Below are 20,795 nucleotides of genomic sequence, written 5' to 3'. Positions count from 1 at the left end.
GTCAATAAGTGTAGGTAGGTGGCGGCGACATTGGGGGCGGCAGATTAGGGGTTAATAAATATAATGTAGGTGTTGGAGATGTTGGGGGCAGCAGATTAAGGGTTCATAAGTATAATGTAGGTGGTGGCGGCGTCCGGAGCGGCAGATTAGGGGTTAATAATATAATGCAGGTGTCGGCGATGTCGGGGCCAGCAGATTAGGGGTTAATAAGTGTAAGATTAGGGGTATTTAGACTTGGGGTTCATGTTAGGGTGTTAGGTGTAAACATACATTTTATTTCCCCATAGGAATCAATGGGGCTGCGTTAAGGAGTTTTACGCTGCTTTTTTGCAGGTGTTAGACTTTTTTTCAGCCAGCTCTCCCTGTTGATTCCTATGGGGAAATTGTGCACGAGCACGTATGACCAGTTCCCCGCTGACTTAAGCAGCGCTGGTATTGGAGTGCGGTAATTTGATAATGGAAGTATCTGAATCACACCCAGTTTGGTTTGAGTAAGTGGTTTTGCCATCACCACTAGAGACAAGATTGTCTGTTACTAGAGAAGGAGCAGCTGACTCATGCAGGACATGATGAAGGAGTGTGCCTTGTGATTGGTTGTTGGCAATTAGCTGGCCGGATGGAGTGTCTGACTCTCTGATGACAGAAGGGGGGGTTGTACTATGCCAAAGGTTGCCTAGAATCAGCCAGTTGCCAACTTTCCAGGCAGCGCTGCTAGCATTTCTTTTGGTGCTACAACATTGTGAGTAGTGATTGTTCACTGAATTTCATATTCTGACCCTATTATTTGTGTTATGTGAAGTGGTCCCCTCATTGTTTTTTTTTTTTTTCTGAATCATGAAAGTTTAATTTTCACTGTCCCTTTATGCATTTCTTGGATATATCAGTTCACTTTATTGCAAATCCAATATATACAGCGTAATGTGACTGAGTATTTAACCCCTTAATGACCGCAGCACTTTTCCATTTTCTGTCCGTTTGGGACCAAGGCTATTTTTACATTTCTGCTGTGTTTGTGTTTAGCTGTAATTTTCCTCTTACTCATTTACTGTACCCACACATATTATATACCGTTTTTCTCGCCATTAAATGGACTTTCTAAAGATACCATTATTTTCATCATATCTTATAATTTACTATAAAAAAATTTATAAAATATGAGGAAAAAATTGAAAAAAACACACTTTTTTAACTTTGACCCTCAAAATCTCCTACACTTCAACAACTACCAAAAAACTCCCATGCTAAATAGTTTCTAAATTTTGTCCTGAGTTTAGAAATACTCAATGTTTACATGTTCTTTGCTTTTTTTGCAAGTTATAGGGCAATAAGTACAAGTAGCACTTTGCTATTTCCAAAAAATTTTTAAAAAAATTAGCGATAGTTACATTGGAACACTGATATCTGTCAGGAATCCCTGATTAACCCTTCACATATATATATTTTTTAAAAGAACACAACCTAAGGTATTAAACATGGAGTATTTTGACTCTTTCCATGCAACTATTTTACCACCAATCTATGCCAAAGTTTGAAAAAAAAAAAAAAAATGGTGATTTTTTGACAAAATAGCAATTCAAGAATACATTTACTGAGAACGTTAAGGGTTACTGCCAAATAACACCCCAATATGTCTTCAGCAGCATCTCCTGAGTACAGTGATACCACCCATGTATAGGTCTGTTGGGTTCTCTGGGGGCTAAAAGGCCTTATTTTTAGGGGGCGCATTCCAGTTTTTTAATTTGGAATTTTCACATCTGTCGTCATGCACCCATGTCCTATTTGGGACATTTCTGAAGCCGGACAATGCAAATTACCCCCATCAAACCATATATTTTTAAAAAGTAGACACCCTAGGGTATTTCAAATGCTGGTATTTTAACACTTTGCATGCACTAATTCAACCACCAGTCTTTGTCAAACTTTTGGGTAGTCATTTTGGTGTGTTATTTTTCACACGCATTGTACTTTAGGCATGGATTCTCAGTTCCTGTTATATGTTACTGAGCAAAAACACCTCAATATGTGTTCAACAACAACTTCTGAGTACAGTGATACCCCCCATGTATAGGTGTGTCGGGTTCTCTGGGGGCTAAAAGGCCTTAATTTTAGGGGGCGCATTCCAGTTTTTCAACTTGGAATTTTCATATCTGTCATCATGCACCCATGTCCTATTTGGGACATTTCTGAAGCCGGCCAATGTAAATTACCCCCATCAAACCATATATTTTTGAAAAGTAGACATCCTAGGGTATTTCAAATGCTGGTATTTTAACACTTTCCATGCACTAATTCAACCACTAGTCTTTGTCAAACTTTTAGGTAGTCATTTTTTTGCATTATTTTTCACACACATTGTACTTTAGGCATATATTCTCAGTCCCTGTTATGTGTTACTGCCAAAAAAAACCTCAATATGTATTCAACAACATCTCCTGAGTACAGTGATACCCCCCATGTATAGGTGTGTCGGGTTCTCTGGGGGCTAAAAGGCCTTAATTTTAGGGGGCGCATTCCAGTTTTTCAACTTGGAATTTTCACATCTGTCATCATGCACCCATGTCCTATTTGGGACATTTCTGAAGCCGGCCAATGTAAATTACCCCCATCAAACCATATATTTTTGAAAAGTAGACACCCTAGGGTATTTCAAATGCTGGTATTTTAACACTTTCCATGCACTAATTCAACCACTAGTCTTTGTCAAACTTTTAGGTAGTCATTTTTTTGCATTATTTTTCACACACATTGTACTTTAGGCATATATTCTCAGTCCCTGTTATGTGTTACTGCCAAAAAAAACCTCAATATGTATTCAACAACATCTCCTGAGTACAGTGATACCCCCCATGTATAGGTGCGTCGGGTTCTCTGGGGGCTAAAAGGCCTTAATTTTAGGGGGCGCATTCCAGTTTTTCAACTTGGAATTTTCACATCTGTCATCATGCACCCATGTCCTATTTGGGACATTTCTGAAGCCGGCCAATGTAAATTACCCCCATCAAACCATATATTTTTGAAAAGTAGACACCCTAGGGTATTTCAAATGCTGGTATTTTAACACTTTCCATGCACTAATTCAACCACTAGTCTTTGTCAAACTTTTAGGTAGTCATTTTTTTGCATTATTTTTCACACACATTGTACTTTAGGCATATATTCTCAGTCCCTGTTATGTGTTACTGCCAAAAAAAACCTCAATATGTATTCAACAACATCTCCTGAGTACAGTGATACCCCCCATGTATAGGTGTGTCGGGTTCTCTGGGGGCTAAAAGGCCTTAATTTTAGGGGGCGCATTCCAGTTTTTCAACTTGGAATTTTCACATCTGTCATCATGCACCCATGTCCTATTTGGGACATTTCTGAAGCCGGCCAATGTAAATTACCCCCATCAAACCATATATTTTTGAAAAGTAGACACCCTAGGGTATTTCAAATGCTGGTATTTTAACACTTTCCATGCACTAATTCAACCACTAGTCTTTGTCAAACTTTTAGGTAGTCATTTTTTTGCATTATTTTTCACACACATTGTACTTTAGGCATATATTCTCAGTCCCTGTTATGTGTTACTGCCAAAAAAAACCTCAATATGTATTCAACAACATCTCCTGAGTACAGTGATACCCCCCATGTATAGGTGTGTCGGGTTCTCTGGGGGCTAAAAGGCCTTAATTTTAGGGGGCGCATTCCAGTTTTTCAACTTGGAATTTTCACATCTGTCATCATGCACCCATGTCCTATTTGGGACATTTCTGAAGCCGGCCAATGTAAATTACCCCCATCAAACCATATATTTTTGAAAAGTAGACACCCTAGGGTATTTCAAATGCTGGTATTTTAACACTTTCCATGCACTAATTCAACCACTAGTCTTTGTCAAACTTTTAGGTAGTCATTTTTTTGCATTATTTTTCACACACATTGTACTTTAGGCATATATTCTCAGTCCCTGTTATGTGTTACTGCCAAAAAAAACCTCAATATGTATTCAACAACATCTCCTGAGTACAGTGATACCCCCCATGTATAGGTGTGTCGGGTTCTCTGGGGGCTAAAAGGCCTTAATTTTAGGGGGCGCATTCCAGTTTTTCAACTTGGAATTTTCACATCTGTCATCATGCACCCATGTCCTATTTGGGACATTTCTGAAGCCGGCCAATGTAAATTACCCCCATCAAACCATATATTTTTGAAAAGTAGACACCCTAGGGTATTTCAAATGCTGGTATTTTAACACTTTCCATGCACTAATTCAACCACTAGTCTTTGTCAAACTTTTAGGTAGTCATTTTTTTGCATTATTTTTCACACACATTGTACTTTAGGCATATATTCTCAGTCCCTGTTATGTGTTACTGCCAAAAAAAACCTCAATATGTATTCAACAACATCTCCTGAGTACAGTGATACCCCCCATGTATAGGTGTGTCGGGTTCTCTGGGGGCTAAAAGGCCTTAATTTTAGGGGGCGCATTCCAGTTTTTCAACTTGGAATTTTCACATCTGTCATCATGCACCCATGTCCTATTTGGGACATTTCTGAAGCCGGCCAATGTAAATTACCCCCATCAAACCATATATTTTTGAAAAGTAGACACCCTAGGGTATTTCAAATGCTGGTATTTTAACACTTTCCATGCACTAATTCAACCACTAGTCTTTGTCAAACTTTTAGGTAGTCATTTTTTTGCATTATTTTTCACACACATTGTACTTTAGGCATATATTCTCAGTCCCTGTTATGTGTTACTGCCAAAAAAAACCTCAATATGTATTCAACAACATCTCCTGAGTACAGTGATACCCCCCATGTATAGGTGTGTCGGGTTCTCTGGGGGCTAAAAGGCCTTAATTTTAGGGGGCGCATTCCAGTTTTTCAACTTGGAATTTTCACATCTGTCATCATGCACCCATGTCCTATTTGGGACATTTCTGAAGCCGGCCAATGTAAATTACCCCCATCAAACCATATATTTTTGAAAAGTAGACACCCTAGGGTATTTCAAATGCTGGTATTTTAACACTTTCCATGCACTAATTCAACCACTAGTCTTTGTCAAACTTTTAGGTAGTCATTTTTTTGCATTATTTTTCACACACATTGTACTTTAGGCATATATTCTCAGTCCCTGTTATGTGTTACTGCCAAAAAAAACCTCAATATGTATTCAACAACATCTCCTGAGTACAGTGATACCCCCCATGTATAGGTGTGTCGGGTTCTCTGGGGGCTAAAAGGCCTTAATTTTAGGGGGCGCATTCCAGTTTTTCAACTTGGAATTTTCACATCTGTCATCATGCACCCATGTCCTATTTGGGACATTTCTGAAGCCGGCCAATGTAAATTACCCCCATCAAACCATATATTTTTGAAAAGTAGACACCCTAGGGTATTTCAAATGCTGGTATTTTAACACTTTCCATGCACTAATTCAACCACTAGTCTTTGTCAAACTTTTAGGTAGTCATTTTTTTGCATTATTTTTCACACACATTGTACTTTAGGCATATATTCTCAGTCCCTGTTATGTGTTACTGCCAAAAAAAACCTCAATATGTATTCAACAACATCTCCTGAGTACAGTGATACCCCCCATGTATAGGTGTGTCGGGTTCTCTGGGGGCTAAAAGGCCTTAATTTTAGGGGGCGCATTCCAGTTTTTCAACTTGGAATTTTCACATCTGTCATCATGCACCCATGTCCTATTTGGGACATTTCTGAAGCCGGCCAATGTAAATTACCCCCATCAAACCATATATTTTTGAAAAGTAGACACCCTAGGGTATTTCAAATGCTGGTATTTTAACACTTTCCATGCACTAATTCAACCACTAGTCTTTGTCAAACTTTTAGGTAGTCATTTTTTTGCATTATTTTTCACACACATTGTACTTTAGGCATATATTCTCAGTCCCTGTTATGTGTTACTGCCAAAAAAAACCTCAATATGTATTCAACAACATCTCCTGAGTACAGTGATACCACCCATGTATAGGTGTGTTGGGTTCTCTGGGGGCTAAAAGGCCTTATTTTTAGGGGGCGCATTCCAGTTTTTCAACTTGGAATTTTCACATCCCATGCACCCATGTCCTATGTAGGACATTTCTGAAGCCGGCCAATGTAATTTACCCCCATCAAACCATATATTTTTGAAAAGTAGACACCCTAGGGTATTTCAAATGCTGGTATTTTAACACTTTCCATGCACTAATTCTTTGTCAAACTATTAGGCAGTCATTTTTTGTGTGTTATTTTTCACACACATTGTACTTTAGACATGAATTCTCAGCTCCTGTTATGTGTTACTGCCAAAGAAGACCCCAATATGTGTTCACCAACATCTCCTGAGTACAGTGATACCACCTATGCATAAGTTTCTTGGCTTGTTCGGGGGGTGTAATGCCAAATGTCCAACATGCGTTTGTGATTTTTTTTTCACATTTAACATATTTTCTTTGCCTATTGTCTTTTTGGGGGTATTTTAACATACCCCAATTTATTTGTTTCCATGAATGTGCATATTTTTGAAATGTTGACACCCCAAGGTATTGTATATGGTGTGCTTTGATGCATTTGATGTAACTGTTTTAGCTAAAAAAATTGGAGAAAGTGTATGGTGGCATTTTTTCAATTTTCATTTTTACACACACATTGCTTTTTGACTATGATTTAGGAGAGACTGTTGTAAGTTAGTGCAAAAAAATACTTCAGGTTGTTTTCTGCTAGGCACCCTGAGTACACCTATGCCCCCCATGCATAGGTTTGCCAGGATTTTGGGAAGGTTATGTTACAATTTTATGACTTGTGATTTTAGTTATTAAGTGAGAGTATTTCTTCTGATAGGCCTATCTTTAGTTTGGGGCCTATTGTAAACCCCACTTTTATTTATTGCCATGAATGTGCATATTTTTGAAATGTTGACACCCCAAGGTATTGTATATGGTGTGCTTTGATGCATTTGAAGTAACTGTTTTAGCTAAAAAAATTGGAGAAAGTGTATGGTGGCATTTTTTCAATTTTCATTTTTACACACACATTGCTTTTTGACTATGATTTAGGAGAGACTGTTGTAAGTTAGTGCAAAAAAAAATACTACAGGTTGTTTTCTGCTAGGCACCCTGAGTACACCTATGTCCCCATGCATAGGTTTGACAGGGGTTTTTGTAAAAAAAAAAAAAAAGAACAGCCCCATTTTAGAAAAAAAAATATATTAGTGAAATGTAAAAATCTGGCATATTAAAAGTAAAAAAATAACAAAAAATTTAACAGTAAACATAACAAAAAAAAAATAACAGCAAATTTATTTATTTTTTAAAAATTGACCATTGTATGGTACCGCTTGAAGCAGTCCCCAATGCAGAGTCCAGGCTGTCCAGGGCAATCAGGACAGTGATATACAGTGTCCCTTCTCTGCCCCCTCTTGGTACAGACTCTGCATTTTTTTTGTGGTCTCTGCTTTGCGGCAGTAGGGGGGATTTTAAAAATAAAATGAGTAGCCCCAACTCTGCTCTCTCCCATCACCGCCCGGGGAGCAGGTGCATCATGGTACAAAATCCCCGAAATGATCTGGAGCTGAAATTGTAAAAAAGTCAGTTTCATTCCGGGGTTTGCTTTTTTGAACAACAAAAAAGCGTTGTGGGTTGCAATCTGCATTAGGTAAATTGCAACCTTTTTGTACCAGGCCCTTGTCTTCCGCATAATTAGGTAGGGCTGCAGCAGCTGATCTGCCAGATCAACCCCACCCATATGCCGGTTATAAGATTTGATGCACACTGGCTTCCTTATGATCTCAGCTCTGCCACGTACAGAGACCGCCACCGTCCTCTCTGTGTGGATGGTGGTAAGAAGGTATACATCCTTCTTGTCTCTGTACTTCAGTGCCAACAGCTCCTCTTGGCGCAGAGCAGAGGTCTCCCCCCTTCGTAGCCGGGTGCGTACAAGTTGTCCTGGGAAACCTTTGCGGTTCTTTTTAATAGTACCGCAAGCTACTGTATCAAAGCAATACAGTAGCTTGAACAAAAGGACACTTGTATAAAAATTGTCTAAGTACAAGTGATACCCTTTGTTCATTAGGGGTAATATCAGGTCCCAGACAATCTTGCCAGTGGTTCCCATATGTTCTGGGCAACCTGGAGGGTCAAGGTGGCTATCCTTTCCCTCATACACCCGGAAGGCCTGAGTATACCCAGTCTCGCTCTCACAGAGCTTATACACCTTTACCCCATACCTGGAGCGCTTGGAAGGAATATACTGCTTGAATCCCAGCCTTCCCTTATACTTCATCAGGGATTCATCAACGCATATATTCCTTCCAGGTGTATAAGCCTCTGCAAACCTGGCAGAAAAGTGGGTAATCAGGGGGCGGATTTTATACAGCCTGTCAAATTGGGGATGCTCCCTAGGGGGGCACAGGCTGTTGTCGCTGAAGTGCATGAAATGAAGAATCATTTCATATCTCTGCCTCGACATACTCTGGGAGAAAATGGGGGTAGAGCAGATGGGGCTACTGCTCCAGTAGGAGCGAACGGAGGGTTTCTTTATGATGCCCATCAGCATAGTCAATGCCCAGAATTTTTTAAATTCTGGCACATTGATGGGGGCCCATTGCTGCTTTGCCAAATATGTTTCAGGCTTTGCAGCACGGTACTGATGGGCATATAAATTAGTTTGGGCGACAATGTTCCCCAATACATCATCACCCAGAAACACCTCCAGAAACTGTTGGGGGCTAAAACCTGCCACATCTATATTTATGCCAGCATTTGCTGTGAAGGGTGGGATATCTGGCCTCTGGAGATGAGGCGTTACCCACTCTTCAGCGGCAATGGCAGCAACACGCCTCCTTCTAGCAGGGGGGCTGGCAGGGGGGCTAGCAGGGGGGCTGGCAGGGGGGCTAGCAGCCACAGATACATCACTATCAGTTGAGACTGCATCTAATGATGTATCTGAGCATATGGCAGGGTCAAAATTGGGGTCTGAGTCAGACATAGAGGCATCTGACTCTGACGCAAGGATGGCATACGCCTCCTCAACACTATATCTTTTCTGTGACATTTTTGTATCTGTCACAGAAAACCAAAATTAATTAATTAACTAAATGGCCTTTGGGTTTTTTTTAAAAAAAGTACAGCTATGCTAATGCCAGTGATTTATAGCGATCACTGGCAAGCTAGGGGTTAAATACTCTTTAAATTAAATTAACTAAATGGCCTTTGGGTTTTTTTAAAAAAAAGTACAGCTATGCTAATGCCAGTGATTTATAGCGATCACTGGCAAGCTAGGGGTTAAATACTCTTTAAATTAAATTAACTAAATGGCCTTTGGGTTTTTTTTTAAAAAAGTACAGCTATGCTAATGCCAGTGATTTATAGCGATCACTGGCAAGCTAGGGGTTAAATACTCTTTAAATTAAATTAACTAAATGGCCTTTGGGTTTTTTTTTAAAAAAGTACAGCTATGCTAATGCCAGTGATTTATAGCGATCACTGGCAAGCTAGGGGTTAAATACTCTTTAAATCAAATTAAATTAGCTAAATGGCTCTGAAAGGAGCGTTTAGGTTTTTAAAAAATTACAACAACAAAAATTAACCCCTAAAAAAATGCACAGACAGCAAAAATGTAGAGCTATGCTAATGCCAGTGATTTATAGCGATCACTGGCAAGCTAGGGGTTAAATACTCTTTAAATTAAATTAAATTAGCTAAATGGCTCTGAAAGGAGCCTTTGGTTTTTTAAAAAATTACAACACAAATTAACCCCTAAAAAAATTCACAGACAGCAAAAATGTACAGCTATGCTAATGCCAGTGATGTATAGCGATCACTGGCAAGCTAGGGGTTAAATACTATTTAAATTAAATTAAATTAGCTAAATGGCTCTGAAAGGAGCGTTTAGGTTTTTAAAAAATTACAACAACAAAAATTAACCCCTAAAAAATGCACAGACAGCAAAAAATTACAGCTATGCTAATGCCAGTGATGTATAGCGATCACTGGCAAGCTAGGGGTTAAATAGTCTTTAAATTAAATTAGCTAAATGGCTCTGAAAGGAGCCTTTGAGTTTTTAAAAAAAAATACAACAACAAAAATTAACCCCTAAAAAAATGCACAGACAGCAAAAAAAAGTGCAGCTGTGCTACTGCCAGTGATTTATAGTGATCACTGGCAAGCTAGGGGTTAATGGCTCTGAAAAGAGCCTTTGGATTTTAAATTTTTTAACAAATAAAAGAAATAAATCTCTCTCTGCTAAAATACAGGTCTCTCTCTTTCTCCAACAAAATGGCAAGTGAGGAGAGGGAGGGAGATCCACACTGATCAGAGTCAATATTTACAAATATTGACATGATCAGACAAATGGGGTATTTTATTATTATTTTTTTTTTTTCTAAGAAGGCTCAGATTGGGTGACCCTAGCTTGCCCCTATGGTGAGACAGGCTAGGGACACCCCCAGATGCCCCATGATGCACCGGGCATCGCCATTTTGGAAGCCTCATGGGGGAGGGGGGGGGGGCGCTATATGTGGGCTTTATTATTTTATATATTATATTTTTTTTTTACATTTTTACTTTGATTTATATACTAACTAAGTGCCTCGACCCACCGAGGCACTTAGCACACTAGCAGAGCATCGGAAGCGTGTCCGATCGCTTCCGATGCTCTGCTGCACTGCCGGGCTCCACGTGGAGCAAAACCGGAAGTGATCACTCAAGGGGGAGTGATCGCTCCGGTCCCGGCACTCCGTAACAGCACTGCAGGGATGCCCAGACATCGAGGCATCCCTGCAGTACTGTAATAGTGCCTGGAAGCGATCTTGATCGCTTCCAGCACTCACTTTAGCCGAGGACGTGCAGGGTACGTCGTCAGGCGTTAACTGCCTTTTTTTTTCAGACGTACCCTGCACGTCCTCGGTCACTAAGGGGTTAATGTACAAACCTTGTGTTCCAAAGCAAGCCCCTGCAATGCACATGTAGTTCTCTCCTATCAGACTGTGCTCAGATTTCTGCTTCACAAGGTCATGTCTTAATTTAAACAACAACTTCATGTTTACTTTTAGAAAGGGTGTGTGACTCATGTTCTGCAAAGCACAGCTCCTGAGAAAATGACAGGCCTCTGTGTCACAGTAATCATACTGGAAAAGGTGAGAAAGCACTTTTTTTTGTATTGTAGCGATTGCCTGCACATATGTAGTAAAGTACTGTCAACAGCTATACAGCAGTTCAGTTTGTTTTAGGGTCACGTACACAGCAGAAAACAGAAGTAAATATTTCTACAACAAATGTAGCTGCTTTTAAGCTTTATTTGTACTTGCAATGCATATTTTAATGATGATTTGTAATCTGGAATATATTTGATAGAAAGGGATATTCTATGCTGCAAAACGTCTTTAGCTGACTTTACAAAAAAACACATCAACCAATATATAGATGCTGGGTTTCTTACTTTGTTTCTTTTAAAATATATGTTTACTCATTTCAGACAAATGCTTAAGACTATTTCGGGACCCTAATTCTAGAATTTAATATCTATTGTAACTGTCCAAGTCAGTCAAAATACATGAATTGTTTTATTGTTAAAAAATCAATATAATATGTTGTACTGTAAATATTAATATAACACTTTTATTGTCAGCATACGCCATCCTTATTTTTTCAATTTTCACAGCCAGTAAAGTCCCGTATTGTTAATGCAAAGTCATGACAGAGAGGTTTTTGAAAAATGTTGTACTGTAGCACAAAAATCTACCCAAGACTGTTTTTTATTATTGTCTAGTAATCTATTAATAGACTAACCTATATGGCTGTGTTTAGCACAGTCTAGTTGTGACAACTTATTGGCTGTGATAATTGCACTTTCCTGGCTGTTATAAAGAGTTTTGCCCCCGGGAACCTGTCATGTCTAATTGAAGGACTGATAATCTATATCTTACTTGTGCTATACAATATATATATATATATATATATATATATATATATATATATATATATATATATATATATATATATATATATATATATATATTTATAGTACTCAAAATTTTAAGCCCTAAGCTACTAGCCCAAAATGTTAATCAAGACTTTTGATCCCACCCACTAACCCCCCCCTCTTTGCATATGTTTATCCAATGTTTTTGAATATTGTTTTTGTTTTATACCATAAATTAAATGCTACATACAGTAATAAATTAAAGGGACAGTAAACCTACAAAATAATATTATTTAATTATGCAACATTAGCTTAGCGCCAACTTTATCCATCAAAGTATAACAGAGATATTTTATTACAAAGGTCAATTTTCCAGAACGTCGCTCCTGGCTCTACTGAGCAGGTCTTTTTTTTTCCTAAGTGCATCGCGGGCGCGCTGTCTAGTCACAGCATGCTAGATCGAGGAAATAAATTGAATGTAGCTCGCTCCCCCGACCAGACCAGAGTGGGAGCGAGCTACATTAATGGCGCGATCGGGCTCAGTAGAGCCAGGAGCGGTGTTCTGGAAAATTGAACTTTGTTATAAAATATCTCTGATATACATTGATAGATAAAGTTGGCGCTAAGCTAATGTTATATAATTCTGCACTATGTGCAGAATTATATAACATTATTTTGTAGGTTTCCTGTCCCTTTAACTAAAATTAGTCCATAGCAGCAGGGCCGGATTTCCCATTAGGCACAGTAGGCATGTGCCTACAGGCGCCTTGCAGTGAGGGGCGCCTGCCTGTGAGGGCATTAATTTTAGTAAGAATTGTGCTGCCAGGTGCTTACAGAGTCGAGTGTTTCATTGGGAATATGTTACAGCAGTTGAGGGAGCCATGAAGGAGAGAAGGGCAAAGATTAAAACTAAACACCTCCCATTTTCGCCAGGCATGCTTAGTTTCACTTTTATTTTCTGTACTTCTGTTGCCTCACACAGCCAAGCTCCATGCTGATGTGCAGCAGATACTTTTGTTGAGGAATGAAAGCTTCAGAATCATAACAACAGGTTAGGACTGTACAAGGCTTCTAATGCTGCCTAGAATGACAACATAACAAGCAGAGCACTTTAACCCCTTGGCTACCAGAGAGGGTTGCAGTGTATTCACTTGTTATGTGCTGTAGGGCATTTTTATAGCCAGGGGGTTAAATTCTGCTTCAGGATGAATGTTTTTGTTCTATAAAGGCATTGGAGGTGTGGAGGTTATGTGGGACTAGTTGCTCTGCTCTTTATTACAAGCTGCTGATTTACAGCCTTTAGGGCACTTTGACAACAAAGTTTGTAGACTGTAAGGCTGTAAAATGTGTATGTGTGTAAACCACTCACATGGCATATTTGTTTTTGTATGTATGTATATGTATGTGTATATATATATATATATATATATATATATATATATATATATATATATATATATATATATTATATACACACACATCACATTAAAAATTGTTAATCTGTCATTTTATCAAGTAAGTGTGGTATGTTTGTGTTTTGTGGTAAATTAAATTTCTAATTTCTGATTTTAAACACATTTGTTGACCCCTGGATTACATATAATCTACAACATTCCATTTTTTCCTTTAAGAGGAGCAACATCATATTATATTTATATTTCAGAACAAAATAAATGTAACATCTGTGTGTATTTTGTACCAAAAATATCAGAGTTCACAAGATTCTTTTCATGTAGTGGAAAAAAGACCTACATTTTACATTTTCTTCCACTGGCTGCAAAGGTTGTTGATGAGCTTGCATGCTGCTAGTTTTAATATTGCTATTGTTTACACAAAACTGTGTTTAACTCCAACAAAATGTTAAGCACATAGTCAAAGTCATCTCCAGAAAAGCAATACACTAATGGCTTGTAAGTTAACATGTGCTATGAGCCCATTTGGGTCTGCACAGATGTGTATTGCTGTCTCAGAACTGACATTGACTATGTGTTTAACTCTTTTGCAAGAGGCTAACACACTTCTGTGCAAGCAATAGTGCAATATTAAAATGCCCTAGCAAACTGTCACATTTTATGTCCCTTTAAATAGAGTTTTCTTTAGAATATTTTGCATTAAAAGTTTAACATGATTTGTTTATGTTATACATAACAGAAATTGTATGGCCATTTGAGTCAAGTGAATATTGATTTTTGGTGTAGCTTCCATTACAACAAATATTGCAATTCGTGTGTGTATTTGTGTATCTCCATAAAAGGGAAAATGTAATTTTACATCTAATATTTATTTTAGTTGTCCTAAATAATAATAAAAAAGTCCTCATTTTTTTCCCACTTTTTTGGGGTGGTGGGGGCGCTTCAGGTTTTTGTGCCTACAGGCACCTGAGATGTAAATCCGGCCCTGCATAGCAGTTAGCAACATCAACTAGGGTTCTGGGGAAAACAACAGCTGAATAGAAAAAGGAAGTTGTTGAACTGAGAGAAAGCAGAGAGTGTTGACATTAATGTGTGGTCATAGCAGACCTGAACATTTTTTTAATTGTTTTATAATTATCATCTCTCATCTATCTTTCTCCACTCCCTTTTAAATTGTTTTATAATTATCATCTCTCATCTATCTTTCTCCACTCACTTCTCTTTTGAATCTCTCTTTTTACCCCCTCCATTCTCTCTCAGGCCATTTTTTTCATTACACTCTTCCTCTCTCTTCACTCTCTTTATTTATTTTTTCCCCATTCTTTCTAAACGCTCACTTTTTCTCCACTTTCACTTTTCCTCTCCAATCTCTCTCTGCCCCTATTTATCCTCTCAGAAGTAAGCCTAAATACTAATGGGGCGCCTATAGCCCTAGAGGAAAACATTTCCTTGCCCTTTCATGGATATATAATATCCCTTTAGATAATATTTGTAGACACTCACTCACTAACTTTCACTCGCCAATTTTCACTCACCAATGGCTAGTGGACTAGTGCACATTTTGAGCCCTATATACAGTTTATATATATACAGGGAGTGCAGAATTATTAGGCAAGTTGTATTTTTGAGGATTAATTTTATTATTGAACAACAACCATGTTCTCAATGAACCCAAAAAACTCATTAATATCAAAGCTGAATAGTTTTGGAAGTAGTTTTTAGTTTGTTTTTAGTTATAGCTATTTTAGGGGGATATCTGTGTGTGCAGGTGACTATTACTGTGCATAATTATTAGGCAACTTAACAAAAAACAAATATATACCCATTTCAATTATTTATTTTTACCAGTGAAACCAATATAACATCTCAACATTCACAAATATACATTTCTGACATTCAAAAACAAAACAAAAACAAATCAGTGACCAATATAGCCACCTTTCTTTGCAAGGACACTCAAAAGCCTGCCATCCATGGATTCTGTCAGTGTTTTGATCTGTTCACCATCAACATTGCGTGCAGCAGCAACCACAGCCTCCCAGACACTGTTCAGAGAGGTGTACTGTTTTCCCTCCTTGTAAATCTCAAATTTGATGATGGACCACAGGTTCTCAATGGGGTTCAGATCAGGTGAACAAGGAGGCCATGTCATTAGATTTTCTTCTTTTATACCCTTTCTTGCCAGCCACGCTGTGGAGTACTTGGACGCGTGTGATGGAGCATTGTCCTGTATGAAAATCATGTTTTTCTTGAAGGATGCAGACTTCTTCCTGTACCACTGCTTGAAGAAGGTGTCTTCCAGAAACTGGCAGTAGGACTGGGAGTTGAGCTTGACTCCATCCTCAACCCGAAAAGGCCCCACAAGCTCATCTTTGATGATACCAGCCCAAACCAGTACTCCACCTCCACCTTGCTGGCGTCTGAGTCGAACTGGAGCTCTCTGCCCTTTACCAATCCAGCCACGGGCCCATCAAGACTCACTCTCATTTCATCAGTCCATAAAACCTTAGAAAAATCAGTCTTGAGATATTTCTTGGCCCAGTCTTGACGTTTCAGCTTGTGTGTCTTGTTCAGTGGTGGTCGTCTTTCAGCCTTTCTTACCTTGGCCATGTCTCTGAGTATTGCACACCTTGTGCTTTTGGGCACTCCAGTGATGTTGCAGCTCTGAAATATGGCCAAACTGGTGGCAAGTGGCATCTTGGCAGCTGCACGCTTGACTTTTCTCAGTTCATTGGCAGTTATTTTGCTCCTTGGTTTTTCCACACGCTTCTTGCGACCCTGTTGACTATTTTGAATGAAACGCTTGATTGTTCAATTGTTCAGAAGCTTTGCAATTTTAAGAGTGCTGCATCCCTCTGCAAGATATCTCACTATTTTTGACTTTTCTGAGCCTGTCAAGTCCTTCCTTTGACCCATTTTGCCAAAGGAAAGGAAGTTGCCTAATAATTATGCACACCTGATATAGGGTGTTGATGTCATTAGACCACACCCCTTCTCATTACAGAGATGCACATCACCTAATATGCTTAATAATTGGTAGTAGGCTTTCGAGCCTATACAGCTTGGAGTAAGACAACATGCATAAAGAGGATGATGTGGTCAAAATACTCATTTGCCTAATAATTCTGCACTCCCTGTATATAGTCAATACAATTTTCACTCTCCCCTGTTCCATGTGACAGCCATCACCCAATCACAAAATGCATATACTTATATGCTAGACATGTGCATTTGTGTCTTTCAGTAGCAAATAAATGCTGAATATGGCATCCACCAGCAGCATTCATTTTAGGAGCTATATTTCCTTTTTGTGAAAGTGCAAAACACTAAGATCTGGATTTGCACAGATCTTAGTGTGTTGCACTTTCACAAAAATAAATCCGGTTCTTAAAATTCTGCTGATTACATTCTTTTTATAGAAACGTTATAAGGGCTCAAAGATATGAGGTCTCAGGTGTTAGAAAAAAGGGCTTAACATAGAGATACATACATACACATGTCTAAATATGGATATGTATGTATATATGTTGTGTGTACATATATATATTTATGTATTTATATGTGTATGTATATATTTACAGACATATATAAATACATATGTATACATATATAGACATATACATATATAAGTGCAATGGAGGGGAAGTGTGATTCTGTGTTCTTGACTTCTCAAAGTCTATTTGTTACTGACATTTTCAGGACCCAAGAGCACAAACTTTTTACTTTCAACTCGTAATACAAGCTCAGATCTCCAAGCGGTTTAAATGCTCAAAGGCGAGCACAAACTACAGCTCCACTAGTAATCTGGCCAAAAGTATTTTAACGTCCCATAGAAATTATTAGAAGACATTAAGCGTTAACTTATACCAAGTTTCCTATGAAAAGCACAAACTGTTAATACTCTGGGGCCGATTTATTATATGTCGGACGGACATGACCCGCTGTTACAGATTATGTCTGTCCGACATCGCTAAATGCCGACAGCATACGCTGTCGGCATTTAACAATGCACAAGCATTTCTAGTGAAATGCTTGTGCAATGCGCCCCCTGACAATTTATAGCCAATCGGCCACTAGCAGGGGGTGTCAATCATCCCGAGCGTATCTGATCGGGATGATTTCTGTCCGCCACTTCAGCGGAGGCAGATGAGTTAATGAGCAGCGGTCGGCTTCTTAACTTTTGTTTCTGGCGAGCCTGCATCCTCAGCTTAGTATATTGGCCCCTCTGTCTGAGGCTGTCGATACATTGAGGCCTAGATCACATTCACATATTTAAACTTGCAAATAATGCAAGTGTTTCAATGCAGAAAAAAATGTCTTATGTATAGAAATAGTTGCAATAATGTTATTATGGAAATATCAATATATATTTACATATAAGAATATATGCAAGCACATATCTACACAATACAAACTAGACCTATGCCTAGGGCAACAATAAATATTACATATGTTAATAAAGTAAAAAATTTAATTATAATGAAATGTAGTATTTGCTTATAGTTAAAAACTATGTATTATAAATAATTCTATCTTTGTTTTTGTTTCTCTTTAGAGGTGATCACAGGTAAGGAGTGCAGACATTAAATGTAGATGTTATAGTGTAAAGTCGGGCTAACATAGCAACTGACGCAATATTCGAGAAATCTGACGTTGGATGGAAGTGTTAACACAACATTAACTTACACCTTCACGCACTGCACAAAATATTTCCATCGAAACCTGGTACTAAAATGGAGCCAAAAACTACGTTAAGTTGTCGGCAAATTCGGTAGCTTATGGCTCCATTTTTTGCTGCTAAATGGAAACGAGCCCATATTCGCCATTTGTTTGCTCTGGAAGAAATTATATCACATGTCTGGTAACTACAAAATACTTTTGCACATGCTTTGTAGGATTTGGAGCTTTAGAAAGTGTGAGCAATATATCCATCTTCCCCAGCGTCAGGTGGAATACTGGTATCTAAAAATATAACAAGTTGGAATAAATTGCTGAGTGGCCCAACTCAACCACAAACCCTTATCAAGACACTGCAGTATTAAACACAGTAACCAAGTAGGAGCTATGGCTAAGAGAGCAATGAGATTAAACTTGGTTGCTGAATCTAGTAATTTAATCACCATCTACAAACAAAAGAAAAATTAAGTATTAGAATGTAACTGCAAATTAATTAATCTAAATATCGAAGGAAAACGTACCTCAGTAAAGGTTTAGTCTCATTATCCAGATGAAGATGAACTTGTATAGGTGACTTAAATGCAGATCTCTCAAGATCAGAGATATCCAAAGTAAATAGGAACTGGTGATTCAAGTAACAGCAGCAATTGTCAGGAGTATAGTCAAATACAAAAACTAACTGAAAGTCACTATGCTCAGAAAGGGAATAAAGGAATTCAGAGTTAGACAGACCAGGTCAAGTCCTCACAAGGTTAAGCAGCACAGAATGATTAAACAAATGCAGAATCCAAAAACAAGCACAAAGCAGTCCAAAATAAGGGGTTAATACAGAAGAGTATGTCAGGTAAAGCAAAAAGTCAAACCACTATATATAAACAACTGGATTGATAAAAGAAAAAGAGGGTGCCTCATAGTGTAATATGTCCCCAATGGGTCTGTAAGCATAAATGGTAGAAAGCTTACCAGATGGAATTGCACCGTACTGTGACCTGTGCCAGGCTAGCGCTCAGCAGTGGCTAGTACACTGTTCTGGATGTCCCCGATCAATGTTGTCAGCCAAAATCCAATTTTGGATGTATTTCAGAAAGGAGTGAAATATTCCTCTGTATCCACCGATAGGGTCAGTGTCAAAACAAACAAAAGGACAACTTCCGATATCAAATATGATAAAAACAATGCTTTAATCTTTAAGCAATGCTTTTCTCGACCAAAACAGGTGGTTTCTTCAGGCAATAAAACGGATCCCTCTTTTTCTTTTATCAATCCTATAGATTACCCTCACACCGGGTTCAAGTGGAGTGGCCTTGTCTAAAGCACACATTACGTCTCAGACTTACACTGTCGGATAATTGCTTTCTTTCCACGAGGAGCGAACTTTGGTAACTTTCCACATACCGTCTTATAATTCCTGGGAATTTTTAATATCTAAACAACAAACTTCCAGAGTAAAGGTTCAATAACGCAACCTCATGCTGCAAACAGCTTATATAGATTACTACAATTTAAGGGGCACTAAACCCACATTTTTTCTTTCATGATTCAGATAGAGTATGCAATTTTAAGCAACTTTCTAATTTAATCCTATAATACATTTTTCTTCTTTATCTTGATATCTTTATTTTGAAAGCAGGAATGTAAAGCTTAGGAGCCAACCAATTTTAGGTTCAGCACCCTGGATAGAACTTGCTTATGGTGGCTGCAAATAAAAAAAAGCTGACAGCATATCAGTGAAACGTGCATTGGATATTACAGGACTTTGACTTTTCTGGCACACTGTGTATTCGCTGTTTCGTATGCCTGATTTGTACCGGGCTGGCCTCTAGACTCAAGATCGATTTCTTGTATGCTATGATATTACCTTGTGTATGAAGTCTGTATTTCTGTCCTATGTGTTTATAATAAATATTGTCTTTAATCCACTTTGTAGTTCCTGAGTTTCATGAGTCTTCAGGGGAGCCTTGGGGTTTTATACCAATCTGCCTAAGAGCAGTCATAGCTCAGAAAAGTGTGAGTACTATTCCTCTGTGATCAGACCACATTCCCTAATAGGCTTTACTATTTTGTATTTTTCCGTCTCTTCTGTGAGGTGGGTGAAGATCATCACATCATTACACTTCAAGCAAGCAAGTTTTTGGGACACTATTCCAGTCCTTCCGCTTTGGACTCTGTGACATATCCTTATCTTATTTTGTATACACTTTGTGTTTTTCAATTGTATTTTCATTTTTACTTACTTTTGATTATTTCCTAACTGTGCAATTAGCTTTATGTGGTCCTTTATTGAATGGATTTTTTTTTTCTTTTTAATTTTAGCATTTTTTTTCCAGTTTTCTGCCAAGTAAAAAAAAAAAAATCTACTGAGGAGACAAGGGGACCCATTTATCAATCTCCGAACGGAGCTTGTGGGCCCGTGTTTCTGGCGAGTCTTCAGACTCGCCAGAAACACCAGTTATAAAGCAGCGGTCTAAAGATCGCTGCTCCATAACCCTGTCCGCCTGCTCTGATGAGGCGGACAGGAATCGCCGGAAATCAACCCGATCGAGTACGATCGGGTTGATTGACACATCCCTGCTGGTGGCCGATTGGCTGCGAGTCAGCAGGGGGCGGCGTTGCACCAGCAGCTCTTGTGAGCTGCTGGTGCAATGTTAAATGCGGAGAGCGTATTGCTCTCCGCATTCAGCGAGGTCTTGCGGACCAGATCCTCACTGTTGGATCAGGTCCGCAAGACCTTTCATAAATAGGCCCCAATGGCTAATTTAATAATAACAGTACAGTAGTAAT

The 20,795-nt window shown here is 38.6% G+C and overlaps 1 protein-coding gene across 3 annotated transcripts in view; it reads left to right on the top strand.

Annotated features, from left to right (window-relative positions):
- Positions 1 to 720: 720 nt before the first annotated feature.
- Positions 721 to 20,795, top strand: part of ASB15 (ankyrin repeat and SOCS box containing 15) — a 141,406-nt gene continuing 121,331 nt past the window's right edge. For all 3 annotated transcript variants that reach the window (XM_053716661.1, XM_053716660.1, XM_053716662.1), the window contains exons 1-2: positions 721 to 739; positions 11,057 to 11,140. The gene's annotated coding sequence lies outside the window, so the exon portion shown is untranslated. The remainder of the gene's footprint in view (positions 740 to 11,056; positions 11,141 to 20,795) is intronic.

The sequence above is a fragment of the Bombina bombina genome, chromosome 6 (assembly GCF_027579735.1).
Source record: "Bombina bombina isolate aBomBom1 chromosome 6, aBomBom1.pri, whole genome shotgun sequence".
Taxonomy (NCBI): Eukaryota; Metazoa; Chordata; class Amphibia; order Anura; family Bombinatoridae; genus Bombina; species Bombina bombina.
The sequence above is the reverse complement of the archived record's forward strand: the minus strand, read 5'-3'. Positions and strand labels throughout refer to the sequence as shown.